Source organism: Bombina bombina, chromosome 1 (genome assembly GCF_027579735.1).
Source record: "Bombina bombina isolate aBomBom1 chromosome 1, aBomBom1.pri, whole genome shotgun sequence".
NCBI lineage: Eukaryota > Metazoa > Chordata > Amphibia > Anura > Bombinatoridae > Bombina > Bombina bombina.
The window spans coordinates 630,078,231-630,103,676 of record NC_069499.1 but is presented as its reverse complement, the minus strand read 5'-3'; positions in this window follow the sequence as shown (position 1 = coordinate 630,103,676).

Genomic DNA, 25,446 nt, shown 5'->3' with positions numbered 1-25,446 from the left:
GATCTCTTTTTAAAGGGACGTTAAAGTGAAACAATAAATAATATTGCACATACTCTCTCCCCAGGATACAAGTATACAAAAATGTGCCAATACTGATATTGAACACTAAATATATTTGATAAGCATAGTATTGTGATCATGCGTGATGCAGCTTTTAGTTCATTCCTGTGCTGATGTGTTTGCACATGTGCAGCAACTCTCATTCAGATACCGCAGTTTCGGCTAGATTACGATTTTTGCGTTAGAGGCTGTGCGGTGCTAATGAGCAGTTTATGGTCACCGCTCACTTACAGACAGCGCTGGTATTACGGGTTTTTACAAACCCGGCGTTAACCACAAAAAAGTGATCATAGAACAAAATGTTGCTCCACATCTCACCTCAATACCAGCGCTGCTTATGTTAGTGGTGAGCTGGCTGAACGTGCTTGTGCACAATTTCCCCATAGGAATCAATAGGGGAGAGCCAGCTGAAAAAAACCTAACACCTGCAAAAAAGTGTAAAGCTCCTAACCCAGCCCCATTGATTCCTATGGGGAAAATACATTTATGTCTACACCTAACACCCTAACATGAACCCCGAGTTTAAACACCCCTAATCTTACACTTATTAACCCCTAATCTGCCGCCCCTGACATCGTTGACACATACATTATATTATTAACCCCTAATCTGCTGCTCTGGACACCGCCGCCACCTACATTATACTTATGAACCACTAATCTACTGCCCCCAACATCGCTGACACCTACATTATATTTATTAACCTTTAATCTGCCGCCCCCAATATCGCCACAACCTACCTACACTTATTAGCCTCTAATCTGCCGCCCCCAACGTCGCCGCCACTATATTAAAGTTATTAACCCCTAAACCTAAGTCTAACCCTAACACCCCCTAACTTAAATATAATTTAAATAAATCTAAAGAAAATTACTATCATTAACTAAATTATTCCTATTTAAAACTAAATACTTACATATAAAATAAACCCTAAGCTAGCTACAATATAACTAATAGTTACATTGTACCTAGCTTAGGGTTTATTTTTATTTTACAGGCAAGTTTGTATTTATTTTAACTAGGTAGAATAGTTATTAAATAGTTATTAACTATTTAATAACTACCTAGCTAAAATAATGACAAAAGTACCTGTAAAATAAAACCTAACCTAAGTTACAATTACACCTAACACTACCACTATAATTAAATTCCCTAAATTAAATTAAATTATCTAAAGTACAAATACTAAATACTAAATTACAGAAAATAATAAACAAATTACCTAGATTTTTAAAATAATTACTCTTAATCTAATCCCCCTAACAAAATAAAAAGCCCCCCCAAAATAAAAAAACCCTACCCAACACTAAATTACAAATAGCCCTTAAAAGGGCCTTTTGCAGGGCTTTGCTCCAAAATTAATCAGCTCTTTTACCGGTAAAATTTTTTACAAATCCCCCCCCCCAACATTAAAACCCACCACCCACACAACCAACCCTACTCTAAAACCCACCCAATCCCCCCTTAAAAAAACCTAACACTAACCCCCTGAAGATCACCCTACCGGGAGATGTTTTCACCCAACCGGGTAGAAGTGGTCCTCCAGACGGGCAGAAGACTTCATCCAAGCCTGGCAGAAGTGGTCCTCTAGACAGGCAGAAGTCGTCATCCAGACGGCATCTTCTATCTTCATCCATCCGGCGCGGAGCGGGTCCATCTTCAAGACATCCGACGCGGAGCATCCTCTTCTTTCCACGGCTACGACTGAATGAAGGTTCCTTTAAATGACGTCATCCAAGATGGCGTCCCTTCAATTCCGATTGGCTGATGTTAGGGACGGCAGAGGTTAATAAAATTTAACTAGTGTTTGCGAGGCGGGAGTGCGGCGGTTTAGGGGTTAATATATTTATTATAATGGCGGCGATGTCCGGTTCGGCAGATTAGGTGTTTGTTATTTTAGTATTTGCGATGTGGGGGGGGCCTCGGTTTAGGGGTTAATAGGTAGTTTATGGGTGTTAGTGTACTTTTTAGCACTTTAGTTAAGAGTTTTATGCTACGGTGTTGTAGTGTAAAACTCTTAACTACTGACTTTTAAATGGGTACCAGGCTTGACAGGAGAGGGTATACCGCTCACTTTTTGGCAGACTCGTAATACCGGTGCTATGCAAGTCCCATTGAAAAAAGAGGATACGTAATTGACGTAAGTGGATTTGCGGTATTTCCGAGTCTGGCCCAAAAAGTGAGCGGTACACCTGTACCTTCAAGACTCGTAATACCAGCGGGCGTTAAAAAGCAGCGTTGGGACCGGCCAACGCTGCTTTTTAAGCCTAAGGCAAGACTCGTAATCTAGCCGTTTGGCTACAAAGCTTGGAGGCAATTTCTGGAAAAAAAAAATGAGTTTGGGGAAGTCTAGAGGTGATAAGTACAGGGTAAGTTTATCTATACATGGATGAAACAGGCATATTTGTAATGATTGCATGTAGTCCTCCTAGATACATTAAAGTGATGCATTGAAGTTAAAGGGACATGCAGAAATGAATGATATGATATGATATAATTTATAGTACATGTAATGTTTGCCTTAGTCACCCTAGATAACTATGTGTTTCATAAATAGGGGAAACACATATGTAAAGTGAATCCCCAGAGCTGCAAGCCTTCCTGAGCAGGACACTGTCAGTGATTTTTGGTAGGGTCATGCAACTTCCCCTTCTGATTGGCTGGTCAGCCATACCCAGTTTAGGAGTTTATGAGTTTTGCACCTCTAGACCACTTTGCGAGTAATAAACACGTAAGGCCAGATTATGAGTGGAACACAGTTATATATATATATATATATATATATAAAACTATATGTGTATACATATTGTGATACAGCATCACACGGGATACCGGTTTTCAGGAAAAACAACACGGTCCTCCCTAGTTTCTCAACCTGTGGTACGTGTACCCCCGGGGGTACTTGGGGCATTGGCAAGGGGAACTCCAGGGTTTGGCCTTCATAATTTTTTTCCTGATGAAGCTTTTGTAAACATGACATATCAAAGAAAGCTGTGTTTCTCTTTTCTACCCTTGAGGACTCCTAACAGGGCAGAGGGTGAGTATTTCACTGCCCGTGTGGGACCATTGCTCAATCAATGATTCACCTCAAATTAGTAAAACCTTAGATGGGCTTAGATTCTGGCTTGTTAGTGACATATGAGAGCTGGAATTGAGCTTTACTGATATGAACAGAGAAAATATATTACTGTGAAATAAGTAAAGTGCATCATACTGAAGTATGCCGCAGTAATACAAGACAGATAAACCGTGCATGAAATGGTTATTAAAAATAGAAAGAAGGTACCCTAAATATTACTTTCCTCATCATGCATAAAATTGTTTATTTTCCTCTGTTTTAATTTAAGAAGCTGAGTAATTGCATCTAATTATTAATATCAATGGACTATATATCTGAGTTTTATGTGTTTATTATTCTCTGTGGTAATATTGCCAAATATTACATTCTGGAAACTATAAAACAAATATAAGATTCCTTTATATTTACTTAATTAACATATCTGATACAAGCTTGTGAAATCAAGTAATACACAATTTAATTAAAAGATCAATAATGTGCTACAGTTGGGGTACCTAGAAATCAAATGAGTGCCTACAGGGGTACTTGCTACAAAAAGGTTGAGAAACACTGCTCTAGGGTATTAACAGTTGCCAACTTGAAATTGCAGAAAAGAACAGTTTTTATTCCAAAAATAAACATACGCCACACTTGCCTTTAATTCCCATTCACAGGTGATTTAAGAAACAACTACAAACAAAAGCCTAGATCTTTTAGAGCGCTAACTAAACGTGGCAGTTAGAATAACCTAACAAACAATATAATAGTTTTCACCAAACGTTCTGTTTTCTCAGATACGTTCTCACTGCTCACTGCTGTGATGTCCTGCCCTCAGCAGGTAAAACAAACATTCTCTGCCTAGGAATCAGCAGCCTCAGAATTTAGCTGCTACTAATTAATTAATTAGGAAGACGTGAGTGGATAGAGACTATGAAGGATTCTGGGTTCTAAATACATTACCTCCACTACCTTTCCAGACACAATGTGACAATATGTATTTATGTATTTATATGTGTATATTTATGTATTTACAGACATATGTACACATATAAACACATAAATACATATGTAAACATATATAGCTATATATATATATAAAAGTGCATTGGAGTCCTTTGCCGCTAAAGGGACACTGAACCCAATTTTTTTCTTTCCTGATTCAGATAGAGCATGCAATTTTAAGCAACTTTCTAATTTACTCCTATTATCACAATTTCTTCATTCTCTTGGTATCTTTATTTGAAAAAGAAGGCATCTAAGCTAAGGAGCCAGACAATTTTTAGTTTAGTACTCTGGACAGCACTTGTTTATTGGTGGGCGAATTTATCCACCAATCACCAAGAACAACCCAGGTTGTTCACCAAAAATGGGCCGGCATCTAAACCTACATTCTTGCTTTTCAAATAAAGATACCAAGAGAATGAAGAAATTGTGATAATAGGAGTAAATTAGAAAGTTGCTTAAAATTTGCATGCTCTATCTGAATAGTGAAAGAAAAAAATTGGGTTCAGTGTCCCTTTAAGTAGATAAAAACATGTAAAAGCATATTTATGCAATATTTATAGTTAATAAACTGTTATAGTAATCATATATATATAATATAATCATGTATATACACACTTTATTAGGTACACCTGTTCAACTGCTTGGTAACACAAATGTCTAATCAGCCAATCACATGGCAGCAACTCAATGCATTTAGGCATCTAGACATGGTGAAGACGACTTGCTGAAGTTCAAACCGAGCATCAGAATGGGGAAGAAAGGGGATTTAAGTGACTTTGAATGTGACATGGCTGTTGGTGCCAGATGGGGTGGTCTGAGTATTTAAAAAACTGCTGATCTACTAGGATTTTCACGCACAACCATCTCTAGGGTTTACAGAGAATGGTCCAAAAAAGAGAAAATATCCAGTGAGCGGCAGTTGTATGGACAAAAATGCCTTGTTGATGTCAAAGGTCAGATGAGTATGGGCAGGCTGGTTTGAGATGATAGAAAGGCAACAGTAACTTAAAGGACCACTCATTACAACCAAGGTATGCAGAATACCATCTCTGAATGCACAACATGTCTAACCTTGAAGCAGATGGGCTACAGCAGCAGAAGACCACACCGGATGCCACTCCTGTCAGCTAAGAACAGGAAACTGAGGCTACAATTCCCACAGGCTCACTAAAATTCGAGAATAGAAGATTGGAAAATTTTGGCTGGTCTGATGAGTCTCAATTTCAGCTGCGACATTCAGATGGTAGGGTCAGAATTTGGCGTAAATAACATGAAAACATGGATCCATCCTGCCTTGTATCAACGGTTTAGGCTGGTGGTGGTGGTGTAATGGTGTGGGGGATATTTTTTTGGCACACTTTCGGCCCCTTAGTACCAATTGAGCATCGTTTAAATGCCATGACCTACTTGAGTATTGTTGCTGACCATGTCCATCCCTTTATGACTGCAGTGTACCCATCTTCTGATGGCTGCTTCCAACAGGATAATGCACCATGTCACAAAGCTCAAATCATCTCAAACTGGTTTCTTGAACATGACAATGAGTTCACTGTACTCTAATGGCCTCCACAGTCGCCAGATTTCAATCCAATAGAGCACCTTTGGGATGTGGTGAAACGGGAGAATCGCATCATGGATGTACAGTCGACAAATCTGTAGCAACTGCGTGATGCTATCATGTCAATATGGACCAAAATGTCTGAGGAATGTTTCCAACACCTTGTTGAATCTATGCCACAAAGAATTAAGGCAGTTCTGACGGCAAAAGGGGGCCCAACCCGATACTAACAAGGTGTACCTAATAAAGTGGCCGGTGAGTATATATATATATATATATATATATATATATATATATATACAAAACACGGAAGGGAACTGCACTCTCATACCGGACTGGGTACACATCCCATGACCCTGTAACATGCTCAGCCCTGGGTGCTCACGAGCACTCACAGGAAGCTGTGCTGTCCCCAGAGTCACAGGCAGTTAACCCCAGACAGGTCTGGGTGCAAGAACCATAGGTAAAATTACAAAACAAATTAATACAACACACAGAGAAAGTCCAGCACTTACTTACAAGCTCTCAGCTAAGGTTTAAAAGCAAAAATGGAAAGGTTAGTTACTGCATTTGGCCAAATAGGACAAGCCCTGGTACCACATCAAGGTCCTTTCCAATACCTGGGACCCTAAAACAGCCACACAATGCAAGCTCTCAAATCCAAACAAACTGGCCAAATGCGGTAACAAACCTTTCCATTTTAGCTTTTAAACCTTAGCTGAGAGCTTGTAAGTGAGTTCTGGACTTTCTCTGTGTGTTGTATTAATTTGTTTTGTAATTTTCCCTATGGTTCTTGCACCGAGACCTGTTTGGGGTTAACTGCCTGTGACTCTGGAGACAGCACAGCTTCCTGTGAGTGCCCATGAGCACCCAGGGCTGAGCATGTTACAGTGTCATGGGATGTGTACCCGGTCCGGTATGAGAGTGCAGTCCCCTTCTGTGTTTTGTATATGTCTAGGGTGATTACATAAGCCTGTGCACCCTTCCCTTCTTCCCAGTTTGTTTGGATTTGAGAGCTTGCATTGTGTGGCTGTTTTAGGGTCCCAGGTATTGGAAAGGACCTTGATGTGGTACCTGGGCTTGTCCCATTTGGCCAAATGCGGTAACTAACCTTTCCATTTTTGCTTTTAAATCTTAGCTGAGAGCTTGTAAGTGAGTGCTGGACTTTCTCAGTGTGATTTATATATATATATATATATATATATATATATATATATATATATACAGTATATATATATATGTATAAATATATATTGTAACAAAATACCATCAGATATATATATATGAATATTTATTTATGAATAAAAATAACATATTCTATGTGAAGAACATTGCAATGTGAAATATTCATATTTTCATGTCAGGTTAGTGCACATGAGAATGTGCGATCAGGTTTGCAAGCGAGTTGGGTGTTTTTTTCTACTTTTTTTCATCTATTGACTACTATGGGGGAATACATGAACAAGCATGCAAAATTCTAAGTTAAGCTTTTTACTCTCGTTGGGTTAGCTCATGAGCTAAAACAGTTTACTTTTAAATCATTATACAAGCATAACCGAATGAGCGCTAAAAGCTTACTTCTAACGCAGTTATCGCTCGAGCAGGAGTGTTAAATAACGCTCAATTCATAATCTAGCCCATGGTTATCCTACAAATAAGAGCATTTAGCTTTTGCATTAGAGGTTTCCTTTAAAACACTTCAAATTTTCTTTAACCTTTAATAAATAAAATTAGAATGTTTCCACCAAACAGACACAAGTTTGTTTGTAGGAAACAGAAGAAGTGAACTTCCCTAGAATAAGTATCTTTATAAACATGACCAGAAGAGAGCTGCACAAGGCTGCTTGCCTCTTTAATTCCCTTTAAAAACAAATATGACCAGTGACATGACGACTCTAATGCGTGAAGGGTAATGCCAAGCGTGTAACCTCAACTGTCATTATCTCTTCAGAGGCGAAGAGTTCAGTACACACATTATGAGCATATCTATTGCTATCTAGCATGTTTAAAACATATTTGACAGTTATTAAAGCTACAGATGAAGACTGTTTATGTAAATGTAAATCCATTCTCTGTATTTGTCTGAACATTTTTATCTTTAGACCCTCACTCCTTGTTCCTTGTCACATCTGTTTTTCTGTATTTATGTTTCCCTATGTGACTTTCTCCCTGTAGTTATTGTGTGTTTCACATTCTGTACCCTGTCCATTTAAATCTTCTTCACCTAGATTCATCATGTATAGATAAAGACAAGCATTCATTTAATAGTAATATTCTAATGCATTAGAGCATTTTATCATTGTGGCAGAATGTCCCTTTAAAAGAACACAAACCAGAAAGCATGTTGCTAGTGCATCTGAGAGGATATAGATATGGATGTGTGGTGAAAATTGGTTAATTAGTTAATATTTTTATTGCTTCAAGAGCAATGTGTAAAGCGTAAGTGATTACTATTCCCATACCATGATGATAGGTTATAGCATATGCATGAAGCACTCAGCAGTTGCAACTCAGTGGCTCCCCCAGATTTTTGTAACACCCAGAACTATAAAAACCAAGAACAAATTCAAGGCCAGTCAGTAAAGTGGGATTTCAGTCCTAAAAATGAAACAGTCCCACACTTTATTGGATTGCTGAGATAAAAATCAGTTTGTATGCTGTCTGCATTTATCGAAGTGCGTTTGCTGGGGTCTGAGCGTTTGCAGAGTATTCCATCTCTCTAAGCTCCCATCTGTCTAAGTGACCATCTTTAAGTGGCAAGGCTGAGAATTAGACAAGAATTGAGCAAGATTTGATGACGATTTGAGGCAAGCTAAATATTTTAATTCAAAAATCTTTTGCACTTAACATTCTGCTATGTTTTCAGGACTGCTTTTCCTTTTAACAGTCTCATGTCTATTCCACAAGCATGCTCACATGCTCATACCATACCCTTCTCCACACACAGTTTTTATAGGCAACTCTCTCCTTTCTTCTCCATACCTTAGCTCTCATGAACTACTTTCTATTTTAAAATCTTTATCAACAAACTGCACTACCTCCCAGAAATACCCCCACTGCTATAAATCTCATTCTCACCTACTCTTACTTTCCATCTTGATGCTATTAGCATCAGGCGACATCTCTCCAAATCCTGGGCCCACCCTCATTCCCACCATTACCCAATCACGCACTCCTTATAGAAACTTTAATAAAAGCAACACACATAACCTCATTTCCATCCAATGCATCCCACACGCACACACTCCTTTCACCTGCGCACTATGGAACTCTCGCTCTGTCTGCAACAAACTTACAGCCATTCATGACCTGTTTATATCAAATGCTTTCACCCTTTTAGCAGTTACAGAAACCTGGTTATCTCCTTCTAACACTGTTTCCATTGCTGCTCTCACACATGGTGTCCTTCACTTTAGCAATACCCCTAGGCCAGGTGAGAAATGTGGCGGCGGTGTTGGCATCTTGCTCTCCCCCTCCTGCACTTATCAATACCTACCTGCAATCCCATCGCTCTCCTTCTCCTCCTTTGAAGTCCACTGTATTCGCCTGTTCTCCCCTCTCTCCCTCAAAGTGGCAGTCATCTATCGCCCTCCTGGACCAACCTCCCAATTCTTTGACAACTTCGCCGCCTGGCTTCCTCACTTTCTCTCTTCAAATATACCAACCCTAATTCTTGGGGACTTCAACATTCCCATTGACAACCCATCTGCCCCCGCTGCCTCTAAACTTCTTTCACTCACATCCTCCTTCGGTCTCTCACATTCCATCCTACTCCCGACTCACCATGATGGACACTCCATCGACCTGGTATTTTCCTACCTCTGCTCTATATCTGACACCACCTGTCACCCTTTTCCCATTTCAGACCTTCACCTGGTCACCTATAATATTAATGCAAAAGCTAAACCCACTTCTCCATCCCGCCCCTGCACCTGCAGAAATACACATGCTGTGGACCTGCTCCAATTTTCAAAAATCATTCAAAATCTCCTGCCTTACATTTCCACTATAACCTGCCCTGATCTCGCTACAGCCCACTATAACAAAACTCTCTCCTCTGCACTAGACACACTTGCCCCTCCCCAGCTGCGCAAAACACCACGCAGTCAATTACATCCCTGGCATGCTCAGCATACACGCTATTTGCAAAAATGCTCTTGTACTGCTGAGCGTGTCTGGAGGAAAACTCACTCTGAACCTGATTTCATACACTATAAGTTTATTCTTCATTCATACACTTCTGCCCTTCACTTAGCCAAGCAAACCTACTTCTCTTCTCTCATATCTACTCTTTCCTCAAACCCTAAATGACTCTTTTTCACCTTTAACTCTCTCTTCTACCCACCTGCTCCACCACCCCCGTCTGTCTTTAGTGCTCAAGCCCTGGCAGACTACTTTTTAAACAAAACACGTACTATCCGAAGCAACATCCCAACACCAACCTGCAATATTCCAACAGGCCCAAATACTCCCTCTGCCACCCTCTCTATCTTCCTTCCAGCCACTGAGAATGAAATTTCTTCCTTACTATCTTCCTCACGCCTCACTAACTGCCCACTCGACCCTATCCCTTCCCATCTAATACCCTCCCTATCTTCCACCCTCACTCCTTCTCTTACCCACATCTTCATACCTCTCTACCGGCTCATTCCCATCTTCTTTCAAACACGCAAAAGTCACTCCCATACTCAAAAAACCCTCCCTCGACCCTAATTCTCCCGAAAGCTACCGCCCCATATCACTGCTTCCACTAACATCAAAACTCCTTGAAAAACTAGTTTACAATCGCCTAACCCACTTCCTGTCCACCAACTCCTTGCTTGACCCACTGCAATCCGGATTCCGCCCAAAACATTCAACTGAGACTGCCCTTACCAAGGTTACAAACGATCTTCTCTCTGCAAAAAATATTGGCCACTACTCTATACTCATCTTACTCAACCTCTCAGCTGCCTTCGACACAGTTGACCACCCCCTCCTCCTACAGACCCTTAGCTCTTTTGGCCTCTGTGACACTACTCTTTCCTGGATTCACTCCTATCTTTCCCACAGGTCTTTTTCTGTGTCATTTGCCGGCGACTCCTCCTCTCCTATGCCTCTGTCTGTTGGAGTACCTCAAGGATCTGTTCTGGGTCCTCTACTCTTCTCCATCTATACTTCTTCGCTGGGTAAACTTATCAACAGTTATGGCTTCAAATATCACCTCTATGCTGATGACACCCAGATCTACCTCTCCACCCCTGCTCTCTCTCCCTCTGTCCTTTCTCATGTCAGCGACTGCTTATCTGGTATTTCTTCCTAGATGGCCCCTCACCACCTAAAGATTAACATGTCCAAGTCTGAGCTCCTTCTTATCCCCCCTCAAGTTCTACGCCGACTTCTGACTTCTCTATCCCTGTAGACGGCATCACCATTTCCCCATCGACCCAAGTCCGCTGCCTCGGAGTCACACTTGACTCAAATCTATCCTTCGTCCACCATATTCAATCGCTTTCTACATCCTGCCACAACCATATTTCCAAAATTCGCCCTTTTCTGAGCGCTGACACCACAAAGCAAATAATCCACTCCCTTGTTATCTCCCGACTTGACTACTGCAATAACCTACTCGCTGGCCTTCCTCTTTCCTGCCTCCCCCCCCTTCAATCCATCCTAAATGCCTCTGCCAAGCTGATCCACCTTTCCCGTCGATCTGCATCTGCTGCACCTTTCTGCGAGTCCCTTCATTGGCTTCCCATTCACAGCAGAATTAAATTAAAAATTCTCACCCTTACATACAAAGCTCTCACCAACGGCGCTCCACTCTAATACACAAGTATACTCCAGCCCGTCCACTAAGATCCAACAATGATATGATCCTTGCATCCGCAACTATCACCTCTTCTCATGCTAGACTGCAGGACTTCTGTCATGCAGCACCTACCCTCTGGAACACTCTCCCTCATGCTGTCAGGCTTTGCCCTAATCTGTCTTCCTTTAAATGTTCCCTGAAGACTTTTCTGTTCAGGGAAGCCTACCACCCAACTCAATAATAAATTAACTTCACTTACCTAACATTTCCCTCATCTAACTCTGTATTAACATCTTTCCAAATCTTGCAGTCCTCACCTCCTGTTTCTCAACCTCCTACCCTTCTAGATTGTAAGTTCCCATGGGAATAGGGCCCTCAGTCACTCCTGTATGTGTTTGTAAATTTTGTCCTGTCTTTTACAAGTCTTGTATTGTTTTATTTAAATTAATTGTATCCATGGACAGCGCTGTGGAATATGTTGGCGCTTCAAAAATAAAGTATAATAATAAATAAAATACATTGTATCATGTCCGTCCGCACTTTAGTAAATCTGCCCCTTAGAGTTAAATATTTGAGCATTAAAAAAGACTGGTAGCTTGCTGTGCAAACTGCAATTGCATAATGGAGTTTGATAAAGCACTACAGTAGGCCGAACTGATTCCTGTGATTCACAAATAACTTTAATTTTCCTAAAACACTCACGGCTAGATTTAGAGTTTTGTCGGTAACGACCCGCGTAGCTAACGCTGGCTTTTTTCTGGCCACACCTTTTAAATAACTCTGGTATTGAGAGTCCATAGAATGTCAGCGTTAGGCTCCAAAAAAGGAGCGTAGAGCATATTTAACGCAACTTCAACTCTCGATACCAGAGTTGCTTACGGACGCGGCCAGCCTCAAAAACGTGCTCGTGCACGATTCCCCCATAGGAAACAATGGGGCTGTTTGAACTGAAAAAAACCTAACACCTGCAAAAAAGCCGCGTTCAGCTCCTAACGCAGCCCCATTGTTTGCTATGGGGAAACACTTCCTACGCCTGCACCTAACACTCTAACATGTACCCCGAGTCTAAACACCCCTAACCTTACACTTATTAACCCCTAATCTGCCGCCCCCGCTATCGCTGACCCCTGCATATTATTATTAACCCCTAATCTGCTGCTCCGTAAACCGCCGCTACATACATTATCCCTATGTACCCCTAATCTGCTGCCCTAACATCGCCGACCCCTATATTATATTTATTAACCCCTAATCTGCCCCCCACAACGTCGCCTCCACCTGCCTACACTTATTAACCCCTAATCTTCCGACCGGACCGCACCGCTATTATAATAAAGTTATTAACCCCTAATCCGCCTCACTAACCCTATAATAAATAGTATTAACCCCTAATCTGCCCTCCCTAACATCGCCGACACCTAACTTCAAACATTAACCCCTAATCTGCCGACTGGAGCTCACCGCTATTCTAATAAATGTATTAACCCCTAAAGCTAAGTCTAACCCTAACACTAACACCCCCCTAAATTAAATATAATTTTAATCTAACGAAATTTATTAACTCTTATTAAATAAATTATTCCTATTTAAAGCTAAATACTTACCTGTAAAATAAACCCTAATATAGCTACAATATAAATTATATTTATATTATAGCTATTTTAGGATTAATATTTATTTTACAGGTAACTTTGTATTTATTTTAACCAGGTACAATAGCTATTAAATAGTTAAGAACTATTTAATAGCTAAAATAGTTAAAATAATTACAAATTTACGTGTAAAATAAATCCTAACCTAAGTTACAATTAAACCTAACACTACACTATCAATAAATTAATTAAATAAAATACCTACAATTACCTACAATTAAACCTAACACTACACTATCAATAAATTAATTAAATACAATACCTACAAATAACTACAATGAAATAAACTAACTAAAGTACAAAAAATAAAAAAGAACTGTTACAAAAAATAAAAAAATATTTACAAACATAAGAAAAATATTACAACAATTTTAAACTAATTATACCTACTCTAAGCCCCCTAATAAAATAACAAAGCCCCCCAAAATAAAAAAATGCCCTACCCTATTCTAGATTACTAAAGTTCAAAGCTCTTTTACCTTACCAGCCCTGAACAGGGCCCTTTGCGGGGCATGCCCCAAGAGGTTCAGCTCTTTTGCCTGTAAAAAAAAACATACAATACCCCCCCCAACATTACAATCCACCACCCACATACCCCTAATCTAACCCAAACCCCCCTTAAATAAACCTAACACTAAGCCCCTGAAGATCTCCCTACCTTGAGTCGTCTTCACCCAGTCGAGCCAAATTCTTCATCCAAGCGGAGCAAGAAGAGGTCTTCCATCCGATTGAAGTCTTCATCCAAGAGGCATCTTCTATCGTCATCCATCCGGAGCGGAGCGGCAGCATCCTGAAGACCTCCGACGCAGAACATCCTTAATGGCCGACGCCTGAACGACGAATGACGGTTCCTTTAAATGACGTCATCCAAGATGGCGTCCCTCGAATTCCGATTGGCTGATAGGATTCTATCAGCCAATCGGAATTAAGGTAGGAATATTCTGATTGGCTGATGGAATCAGCCAAGCAGAATCAAGTTCAATCCGATTGGCTGATTGGATCGGCTGGGTGAAGACGACTCAAGGTAGGGAGATCTTCAAGGTCTTAGTGTTAGGTTTATTTAAGGGGGGTTTGGGTTAGATTAGGGGTATGTGGGTGGTGGGTTGTAATGTTGGGGGGGTATTGTACGTTTTTTTTTACAGGCAAAAGAGCTGAACTTCTTGGGGCATGCCCCACAAAGGGCCCTGTTCAGGGCTGGTAAGGTAAAAGAGCTTTGAACTTTAGTAATCTAGAATAGGGTAGGGTATTTTTTTATTTTGGGGGGCTTTGTTATTTTATTAGGGGGCTTAGAGTAGGTGTAATTAGTTTAAAATTGTTGTAATATTTTTCTTATGTTTGTAAATATTTTTTTATTTTTTGTAACTTAGTTCTTTTTTATTTTTTGTACTTTAGTTAGTTTATTTCATTGTAGTTATTTGTAGGTATTGTATTTAATTAATTTATTGATAGTGTAGTGTTAGGTTTAATTGTAGGTAATTGTAGGTATTTTATTTAATTAATTTATTGATAGTGTAGTGTTAGGTTTAATTGTAACTTAGGTTAGGATTTATTTTACAGGTACATTTGTAATTATTTTAACTATTTTAGCTATTAAATAGTTCTTAACTATTTAATAGCTATTGTACCTGGTTAAAATAAATACAAAGTTACCTGTAAAATAAATATTAATCCTAAAATAGCTATAATATAATTATAATTTATGTTGTAGCTATATTAGGATTTATTTTACAGGTAAGTATTTAGCTTTAAATAGGAATAATTTATTTAATAAGAGTTAATTAATTTTGTTAGATTAAAATTATATTTAATTTAGGGGGGTGTTAGTGTTAGGGTTAGACTTAGCTTTAGGGGTTAATACATTTATTAGAATAGCGGTGAGCTCCAGTCGGCAGATTAGGGGTTAATAATTGAAGTTAGGTGTTGGCGATGTTAGGGAGGGCAGATTAGGGGTTAATACTATTTATTATAGGGTTATCGAGGCGGGAGTGAGGCAGATTAGGGGTTAATAACTTTATTATAGTAGCGGTGAGATCTGCTCAGCAGATTAGGGGTTAATAAGTGTAGGCAGGTGGAGGCGACGTTGAGGGGGGCAGATTAGGGGTTAATAAATATAATATAGGGGTCGGCGGTGTTAGGGGCAGCAGATTAGGGGTACATAGCTATAATGTAGGTGGCGGCGCTTTGCGGTCGGCAGATTAGGGGTTAATTATTGTAGGTAGCTGGCTGCGACGTTGTGGGGGGCAGGTTAGGGGTTAATAAATATAATATAGGGGTCGGCGGTGTTAGGGGCAGCAGATTAGGGGTACATAAGTATAACGTAGGTGGCGGTCGGCAGATTAGGGGTAAAAAAAATGTAATCGAGTGGCGGCGATGTGGGGGGACCTCGGTTTAGGGGTACATAGGTAGTTTATGGGTGTTAGTGTACTTTAGAGTACAGTAGTTAAGAATTTTATGAACCGGCGTTAGCCCAGAAAGCTCTTAACTACTGACTTTTTTCTGCGGCTGGAGTTTTGTCGTTAGAATTCTAACGCTCACTTCAGACACGACTCTAAATACCGGAGTTAGAAAAATCCCATTGAAAAGATAGGATACGCAATTGACGTAAGGGGGTCTGCGGTATGGAAAAGTCGCGGCTGAAAAGTGAGTGTTAGACCCTTTTTTGACTGACTCCAAATACCGGAGGTAGCCTAAAACCAGCGTTAGGAGCCTCTAACGCTGGTTTTCACGGCTACCGCCAAACTCCAAATCTAGGCCTAAATTAGCAATGTAACCTGTAGAGCGTAAAAATCACAGCCAAGTAAAAATAAAGTCTGAAAAGTAAAATTGTTCCAACAAAGAATAAGACAATGCAGCACAGGTTCGGGAAAAAAAAAAAAACTTACCAAATGTCTGGTCTGGAAAATATATACATAGTTTTAGGAAACTAAAAGAGGAAAATAAGCAATGTGGATGGCTTCTAGTCTTTAGCATGTGTTATACAGCTAACTGCTTAGGAAATAAGTTTAAACTGTATATTTCTGTATAAATAGATACGGAAATGTTTTAGTTGATTATGGACCAGATACTTAGGGGGCCATCTATCAAGCTGAGGCGGACAGGGGCGCACATACTTGCCCCTGTCCGCTGCAGCTCACCTCTGGCGGGCTTAAATTTCGCTGCCGGAATTCAGCATTGCACACAAGTGCTATTTTGCTCTCGTGTGCAATGCCGCCCCCTGCCCCCGCACAGCCTATCACGTGTATGGTAGGAGTTGGCAATTTCACCGGCCGTAAGAGACCGGGGAGATTGAAATTCGCCACCTAAGAGGTGGCAAAAGGGTAGGGAAGCAGCAGTGTGATGACCGCTACTTGTTAAATTCAGTGTGCAGGTTCTCTTGTGAGAATCTGCAGTCGTAGGCAGGTGAAAGCCTGCCAAAGAGGTTGATAAATCGACCCCATAGGACTAGATTACAAGTGGAGCGCAAATTTGCTTTATTTGCCCCATTTTTTTACCATTGCGCGCCCAGTTGTCACAGGTTGCAAGTTAAACTTTTGCGCTCTTGCCGTTGCAGCCTTGCACAGAAAAAAAGACTTTGCAAAGTTGCGAATGCAGGATCGTATTCCCCCATAGACTTTAATGGAGCCTCATTTTGAACAACAACAAAAAAATAACAGCCACCAGCCACTGTGTCAAAAATAACAGCCACTGTGTCAAAACAGTATTTTTGAAGCAAAAAAACTGAGAATTTGAATATCTAATTTGCATATCTTACCCACAATTCTCTTGTGCATTGGAAACATTGTATATTAAGAATTTCTGGGGAAAAGCAAGCGGGGATACTTGCCTAGATGTACTAATTTCCTATGCAAATATTTACATTGATTTATATATTTGTATATCTGTATTTATATATGTATATATATATCTGTAAATACATATATACATATATAAATACATATATACATATGTATAGAAATACATTAATATATATTAATATACATAGATATATTTATACATTTTTTCCTATAGATCCCTATGTAAAAACACTTTTCTAACACCTGACATCTCATATCTTTCAGGCCTTATAGCTTTTTAATGCAATTTAAAAAAAAAAAAAAACTAAAAAAAAAAAAATAGTTATTGTGAGTGTAACTGTACTTATAAATGTATTTTTATGTGTTTTGTGACACTTTTTTGATTCGCGTAACAGTTAACCAGAGCTCTGAAGTTGCGGTAATCATTCTAGCGTAATTCTGAATCCTTCACAGCATAACTTGTTCTATGCAAGGAAATGTGAACAGTTGAGAGATAGATGAGGCTCCATTGATAATGGAACTGAACTTGCAAACTGAGATAAGGGGCAGGTGCAAATCTCCTTGAATTTTGTAATTTTTAAGCTTTGATTGCAAGATTTTTTTAGTGAGATATTCATTTTACAAAATAGGTTTTATTGAACCTTAGCAAGTAAATGAATAACTGCAGCAGAAAACAGAGACAGCAAACATAGAAGCAAAGACCCATGATTTTTTTCTGCAAAAGGAGATATAGAAAATGTTAAAAAAATAAGACAGAATGATCAGTACCAGTCAAGAATCTAATCATTCTTAGTGTAAGTGCCACAAATAATGGACAAAGATCCTATCTGTTACGTACTCAGAGATTATAGAGTAATGCAGTTACCTTTATAAAAGTGGCAGTTTGTTTGGCCATCCTGTGTCTTTCCTGCAATAAACAGCTGAGTGCTAGCAGAGTAACCGGATGACTCCGATCCTAAAGAAGGTAAGAATATGAGGCCTGTATACCTGCAGGGGATTACAGGAGCGGTAATTCATCAGAATGCCAACATGACAAACAGTGACAGTATGTGCTGTCTAATCACATGGAGGCAAGTGTCCCATAGCCAAGCACATACTGCTAGGGTGCATTTGCATAGTTGCCAACATTTAAAAAAAAAAATCCAGGGACACTTTGCAGCAGAGCAAGCAAGCGGGTTACTGGAGTATTGACGACCTACTGTTCAACTGCTCCGCCCACTCAGTTCTGCAATAAAAACACACCCATTTGAAAGTAATAGTATCATTTAGATTTATCCATAGTTTATTATACAGATTACAGCACCAAGCTCTTACACCTACCCAGTCTCTGGAACACATTCTGGGCATATGGTTATTTTTACAACACAACATCAAAATTAGAAAGACAAATAATATGTGAACCCATTCAATAATAATAACAATGTTCCATTAGGAATTAATTATATTTAAATAATACACTATATCTAATTATCATCTATCTGTATATATGTATGTGTGTGTATGTGTGTGTGTGTATATATATATATATATATATATATATATATATATACAGGTGTCCCTCGGTTTACAACGGTTCAATTTGCACTGTTTCAGAATAACAACCTTTTTTTCAGTCATGTGACTGCTATCTAAAAGCAGTGAGAAGCAGTGCATTGATTAAAATAGCCAGTAGGTGGAGCTGTCCGCTTGTGTTGCAGCAAAGATATGCAAGCCAAGCAAGCTAAATGAATCAGTATAACTAGACCTGAGCTATCGAGCAGCTTTCATAGGAACAAGATCTTCCTGTCTATAAATCAGTCCAGATTGGAATGCATAGAAATAATTGTTTGAAGAAAAATGCAAGTAAAGTGTGTGTTGTGTGATTATTTTATTAGGTTTATAATGCTGTTTAGCATTTAAAGTCTTCATTTCAAAGCTTTAAAAATAATGTATTAGGTGTTACTTATAACAATTTTGAGAGAAGCCTGGAACCTAACTCCCTCACTTCCCATTAACTTACATTATAAACTGGGTTTCAATTTACAACGGTTTCGATTTACAACCATTCCTTCTGGAACCTAACCCCAGCGTAAACTGAGGGCTACCTGTATATATATATATATATATATATATAGGGACATTTCCAGGGACAAAAAAAATCCAGGGACATACAACAAAATCCAGTGACTGTCCCTGGACATCAGGGACTGTTGGCAACTATGCATTTGCAAGATACTGATAAGCGCCTAAGAAACATCCTTAGTGCAAGACCCGTCACCCTACATCAATAATGATCCCTCCACCCACATTCACTCCTAGACCTAGAATGACCCCCTGTTACGGTTACCCTTAGTCTCGCTGAGAGATGGACCGCTTAGTAGCCTGGATCCCTATTGCTAAAGAGGGGAGAAGCTGCTTTCCATAGTATTCTATATGAGTCTCGCAAATATAGAATAATCTCCCTTAGCTGCAGTACAGATAGGATACCCTTCTGCCCACAAAAACGAGTCAACGCTGCGATTGAGGGTCAAACAAGAACTCAGGACTGGGATGCCCAGCCTGCTTTTTATTAAGGTTACATGCACACAGGGCACTCCCAGGGGGAGAGGGGGGAAGCACAAAATCCCCCATCACACATTTAGATAGAGAGCACTGTCCTTTGACAGGCCACAATAGGATTACAGTACTTAAGATAACAAGTTTACAAGTTCATCTTATCAATTAGCAGTCTGGCTCCAGAGGTGATTAGACAATGGGATTTGTTATCACTAAACTTAGAGCTGAGGCCAGCAAACGTGTAATTAGACAATAGTTTCTAAAAGCTGAAAAAAAAAGAGTTAACTCTTTATGAAATGATACTTGTTACGGTTTTCTTGGAGCCCTTCTTAGGCGCTGGCTTGCTGGTTCAGGCATTGCTGCTGGGAAATAAGCTCTTCACAACAAAATAACTAATGCTTCTGTAACAGTGCTCCCTTTCTGTGGAACACTCTGGCAGACACGGTCTGACCCCTTTTCGGGGCAGACTAAGGCTGTCCAGACCGCTGGTTATGCGGGGCTGAGGTCGGTTTGTCTGGACAACCCGTCAGCGTTGCCATTCTGTTTCCCAGGTCTGTAAGTAATGGTGAAATTGAAGGGTTGCAACGATAAGCTCCAACGTAATAGCCTGCCGTTATCTCCAGAGACCCGGTTCAGCCACACCAACGGGTTATGGTCGGTGACCAGAGTGAACTCCTGACCATATAAATAGGGAGTCAATTTCTTTAATGCCCACACCAAAGCCAAACACTCCTTTTCGACCGCTGCATAGCTGACTTCGCGGGGCAGGAGCTTCCGGCTGATGTAGGCAACTGGATGCTCCCCTCCATCTTCGCCTACTTGGCTGAGGACGGCTCCCAGCCCGAACATGGAAGCATCTGTATGGACGATAAAACGTTTGTTAAGGGCTGGGGCCGCCAAGACAGGAGCGTTAATTAGAGCATTTTTGAGAGCCTGGAAAGCCGTTTCACAGTGGGGAGACCACAGGACCTGTCGAGGTAAGTTCTTCTTGGTCAAGTCAGTCAGGGGTTTGGCAAGTGTGCTGTAGTCTGGTACGAACCGTCTATAGTACCCTGCCGTGCCCAGGAAGGCTAGGACCTGAGTCTTAGTGATGGGGGTGGGCCAATTGGCGACAGCTTCTATTTTGGCCGGCTCTGGTCGCTGCTTTCCACACCCCACCCGGTGACCCAGGTACTGTACCTCGGCCATCCCAAAGTGGCATTTTTCTGGCTTCAGAGTCAGGCCAGCAGCCCGGATCTGATCCAGAACCATTCCCACATGAGCTAAGTGGTCCTCCCAGGACTCACTGTGGATCGCTATGTCGTCCAGGTAGGCGCAAGCAAAACTCTGGAAGCCATCCAGGAGCCTATCCACCAAGCGCTGGAATGTAGCTGGGGCATTCTTCATCCCAAACGGCATTACACTAAACTGATATAAGCCGAATGGGGTGACGAATGCCGACTTGGGGATAGCCTCCGGGGCCAGGGGAATCTGCCAGTAACCTTTGCAGAGGTCAATAGTGGTCAGGTAATTTCCCCTGGCTATACGATCGAGTAGCTCGTCTACCCTGGGCATAGGGTAAGCGTCCGTCACGGTATTTTCATTGAGCCTCCGATAGTCTACGCAGAACCGGGTGGTCCCATCTTTCTTGGGCACCAAGACAACTGGGGAGGCCCAGGGACTATCGGAGGGCTCAATTACCCTGAGCTGGAGCATCTCATCGATCTCCTTCTTCATTCCTGTCCTAACTGCTTCGGGGATTCGGTACGGAGCCTGGCGCAAGGGAGCTTGTCCCGGAGTATCTACCTGGTGGGTGGTTAAAGTAGTGTACCCTGGCTTCGGGGAGAAGGTGAGATGTTTGGACTGGAGGAGTTGGTTGAGCTGCTCCCTTTCAGTGGGGCTAAGTCGGTCCCCTATCTTAACCTGCGCCACTATACCTGTGGGGAGGCTCTTTTCTAATAGGTCTGGAATGGGTAAACTGTCGGGGTCTTCCTGAGGGGAACAACATACGGCCGTCACGTTCTCTGGTCGCTCAAAATATTCCTTGAGCATGTTTACATGGAATGTCTTTCTAAGATTGTTGTCGTGGCAGCTAGCTATCACATAAGTGGTGTCTCCCCTTTTCTCTACGATCTGGTAGGGACCCTGCCAGGACGCCTGCAATTTGTCTGTCTTCACCGGCTTAAGTACTAACACCTTTTGTCCTATGGTGAAGATTCTCTTTCGGGCCCCCCGATCGTACCATACTTTCTGTCTTCTCTGGGCCAACTGGAGATTAGCCCGCACGGATTTGGCTAATTGCTCCATTCGGTCCCTGAGTTCCAGCACGTATGGCACAATGGGGACACCGTCAGCCTCCATCTCTCCCTCCCAGTGCTCCCGGATCAGGTTTAGGGGTCCCCGTACCTTTCTTCCGTAGAGCAACTCGAAGGGAGAGAACCCTGTCGTTTCCTGGGGCACCTCCCGATAAGCAAATAGGAGGTGCGGCAGGAAGCGTTCCCAGTCTCGGTATTCCTGAGTGAACGTCTTGAGCATTTGCTTGAGGGTCCCATTGAACCTCTCACACAGCCCGTTCGTCTGGGGGTGGTATGGGGAGCTCAGGAGGGACTTAATTTTGCAAACCTGCCAGAGTTGTTGGGTCAATTCAGCCGTAAATTGGGTGCCTCGGTCGGATAGGATTTCTTTTGGAAATCCTACCCGGGAGAACACCTGTACTAGTGCATTCGCTACCGTATCCGCTTGTATGTTGGATAGGGCGACAGCCTCTGGGTACCTGGTAGCGTAGTCCACTACGGTAAGAATGTATCGCTTACCGGAGGGACTAGGGGTAGCCAGTGGTCCCACTAGGTCAATAGCAACCCGGCTGAAGGGTTCCTCTACAATGGGCATATTTACTAGCTGGGCTTTAGGGTGATCGCCTCGCCTTCCTACTCGTTGACACACATCGCAGGTGTTACAGTAAGTTCTAACGTCAGCGTGCACCCCTGGCCAAAAGAACGTGTGAGTAATGCGGTGTAGGGTACGGGTAACGGCTAGGTGGCCTGCTAAGGGGATGTCGTGGCCTATTTTGAGGATTTCTTGATGGTATTTGTGGGGCACTACCAGCTGTCGCCTACGCTGTCCCCTTTTCTCTGTCCAGCGGTATAGTTTCCCTTTTTCCCATAAGAATGTTTCGTTATCTGCCCCGCCCCCTCCGGTCTCTGCTCGTTCCCGGTACTTTTGTAAGGTCGGGTCAGTCTTAGACTCTGCCTCGAAAGCATCTGGGGTGTCCCAGGGTATGGGGCCTAACCTGTCAGGCAAGGTCGGGGTAGGTCTTACCTGTGTCTCCCGCACTGGTGAGAGCTCTCGCTCCGTCCGGGCTTGGGCCCGTGTAGTCACTGGGTCCGCCTCGTTGTTGCATACTGGAGCATAGGCAGAAGTCATGGGGCCCAAATCGTTGCCCAGTAGTACTTCGGCAGGTAAATTATCCATTAGGCCCACGTTCACAGCCCCCTTTCCCGCTCCCCAATCAAGATGCACTTTAGCTGTTGGAATTTTGTACACATCCCCCCCCGCCACTCTAACGGCCACAGTCTGTCCGGATCGCTTGTGCTCTGGCACCAAATGACTCTGTATCAGCGTGATAGTAGCCCCTGTGTCTCGCAATCCCGCGGTAGATCGCCCCTCGAGCCATACCCTCTGCCGATGGTGCTGGCGGTTATCTGAGGCAGCATATACAGGGTCTGCCTCGTGAAGTGGCCCCACATATCCCTCCATAGGGGCCTCTTGGTTAACACAGAGGGCCCAGGCCGGACGATAGGACCCAGAGGGGTAATTGTAATTCCTGGGTGTCTGGTGCGTATTAAGGGGGCAGCTAGCCATGATATGCCCTGGTTGCTTGCATCGGTGGCAAGTCGGTCTGGGACGCTCAGAGCTGTTATTGGGTGGTCCTGAGTGTCGGACGGGCCCTGTGGGCACCGGGGCTCGGAATTCAGCACGAGGGGGTGCACGGTAAACCTCTCTGGGTTCGACCCGTGCTGGAGCTCGGTAGTTCATGGGTTCGTGAAGACGGGAGTCATAATGTTCATCGGCCAATTTGGCTGCTTCTTCTAAGGTAGAAGGACGCCTGTCTCGCAGCCATTCCTTCCCTTGCTGTTCCATGCCATTATAAAAATGTTCTAAGAGAAACAATTGTAAAATTTCCTCCCCAGTCACCGCTTTACTTCCGCTCAGCCAGTGATTTGCCGCTCTCCGCATTCGGTGCGCCCATTCCATATGGGTATCGTTAGGCTTCTTTTCCGTGCCCCGAAACTGTCGGCGATACGTGTCCGGAGTTACAGCGTACCATCGCAACAGTGTCTCCTTAACTAGCTCATACTGTGTCACTTCCTCAGCACCCAGAGTACGAAAGGCTTCCAGGGCTCGCCCGGATAGTTTCCCAGACAATATCGTGGGCCACTCTCTGTTGGGAATCTGGTGCAGGGCACATTGCCTTTCGAAGTCCGCCAAATATTCATCAATCCCTGTCTCGCTCTCTAGGAAGGGTCGAAATGCCGCATAGGGTATCTTGGGCCTCCCAGCATTTTCGACAGGGATGATTACCTGCGGGGCTTCAGCATTGCGGTGTGCGTTCGCTAGATTGAGTTCGTGGGCTCGAGTCTCTCGTATATCCTCGTCCGCCTCCGCCATCAACTGCTGTACCAATTCCATGGAGGGGTTCGGCCCGTATAATGAGAGCCTTTCCCGAACAATCCTGGTTTTTTCGTCACTAATCATGGTCGGTGTTTCCGCCATTGTGAAGCTCTGATCCAGTTCGGTCAATTCTGCGATCAGCTCTCTCCTCGGCCGGTTGCTGGCGTACCCCCCTCTGCTTTCAAGTAAATCCTTTAGGGTTGTACGCTTCAATTTTTCATAAGCGCTCTCCATCCGTTCTGTACCTCTCCTAGGAAATCCAGGAAGATCCCGCCGCTGCCGCCAAATGTTACGGTTACCCTTAGTCTCGCTGAGAGATGGACCGCTTAGTAGCCTGGATCCCTATTGCTAAAGAGGGGAGAAGCTGCTTTCCATAGTATTCTATATGAGTCTCGCAAATATAGAATAATCTCCCTTAGCTGCAGTACAGATAGGATACCCTTCTGCCCACAAAAACGAGTCAACGCTGCGATTGAGGGTCAAACAAGAACTCAGGACTGGGATGCCCAGCCTGCTTTTTATTAAGGTTACATGCACACAGGGCACTCCCAGGGGGAGAGGGGGGGGGGGAAGCACAAAATCCCCCATCACACATTTAGATAGAGAGCACTGTCCTTTGACAGGCCACAATAGGATTACAGTACTTAAGATAACAAGTTTACAAGTTCATCTTATCAATTAGCAGTCTGGCTCCAGAGGTGATTAGACAATGGGATTTGTTATCACTAAACTTAGAGCTGAGGCCAGCAAACGTGTAATTAGACAATAGTTTCTAAAAGCTGAAAAAAAAAGAGTTAACTCTTTATGAAATGATACTTGTTACGGTTTTCTTGGAGCCCTTCTTAGGCGCTGGCTTGCTGGTTCAGGCATTGCTGGTGGGAAATAAGCTCTTCACAACAAAATAACTAATGCTTCTGTAACACCCCCTAACCCAAAAATACCTAAAGATCTAAAACCCTCTCCCAGCATAACATGGGTGGTGAGCTCAGTGGGGAAGTTTAGTAAAGTTGTGTTAGGGGTTAATAAGGAAGTAAGAAGGTATTAAATGTGGATAAGATAGTCCTTGACAGTGCCAGCTGACACAGTGGAGAAAATTTTCTAAATTTCTGGATTTAAAAAATAAATATATATGTACTCATTTTGTTATAATGTTAAGTAAATTTCCATTTATTTGAAATCTGAAGCTCATTGGATTATAAAATGTTGTGGACTCATTTGGTGTTGTTGTGTGGTACAGCAGGGGTTAACACCATGGTATAGTTGAGGGGGATATCCTATACAGGCACCAGTACAGTACAGCATTTCCCTCTCATTATAAGCAACCCTAAATGCAAGGCATGCCC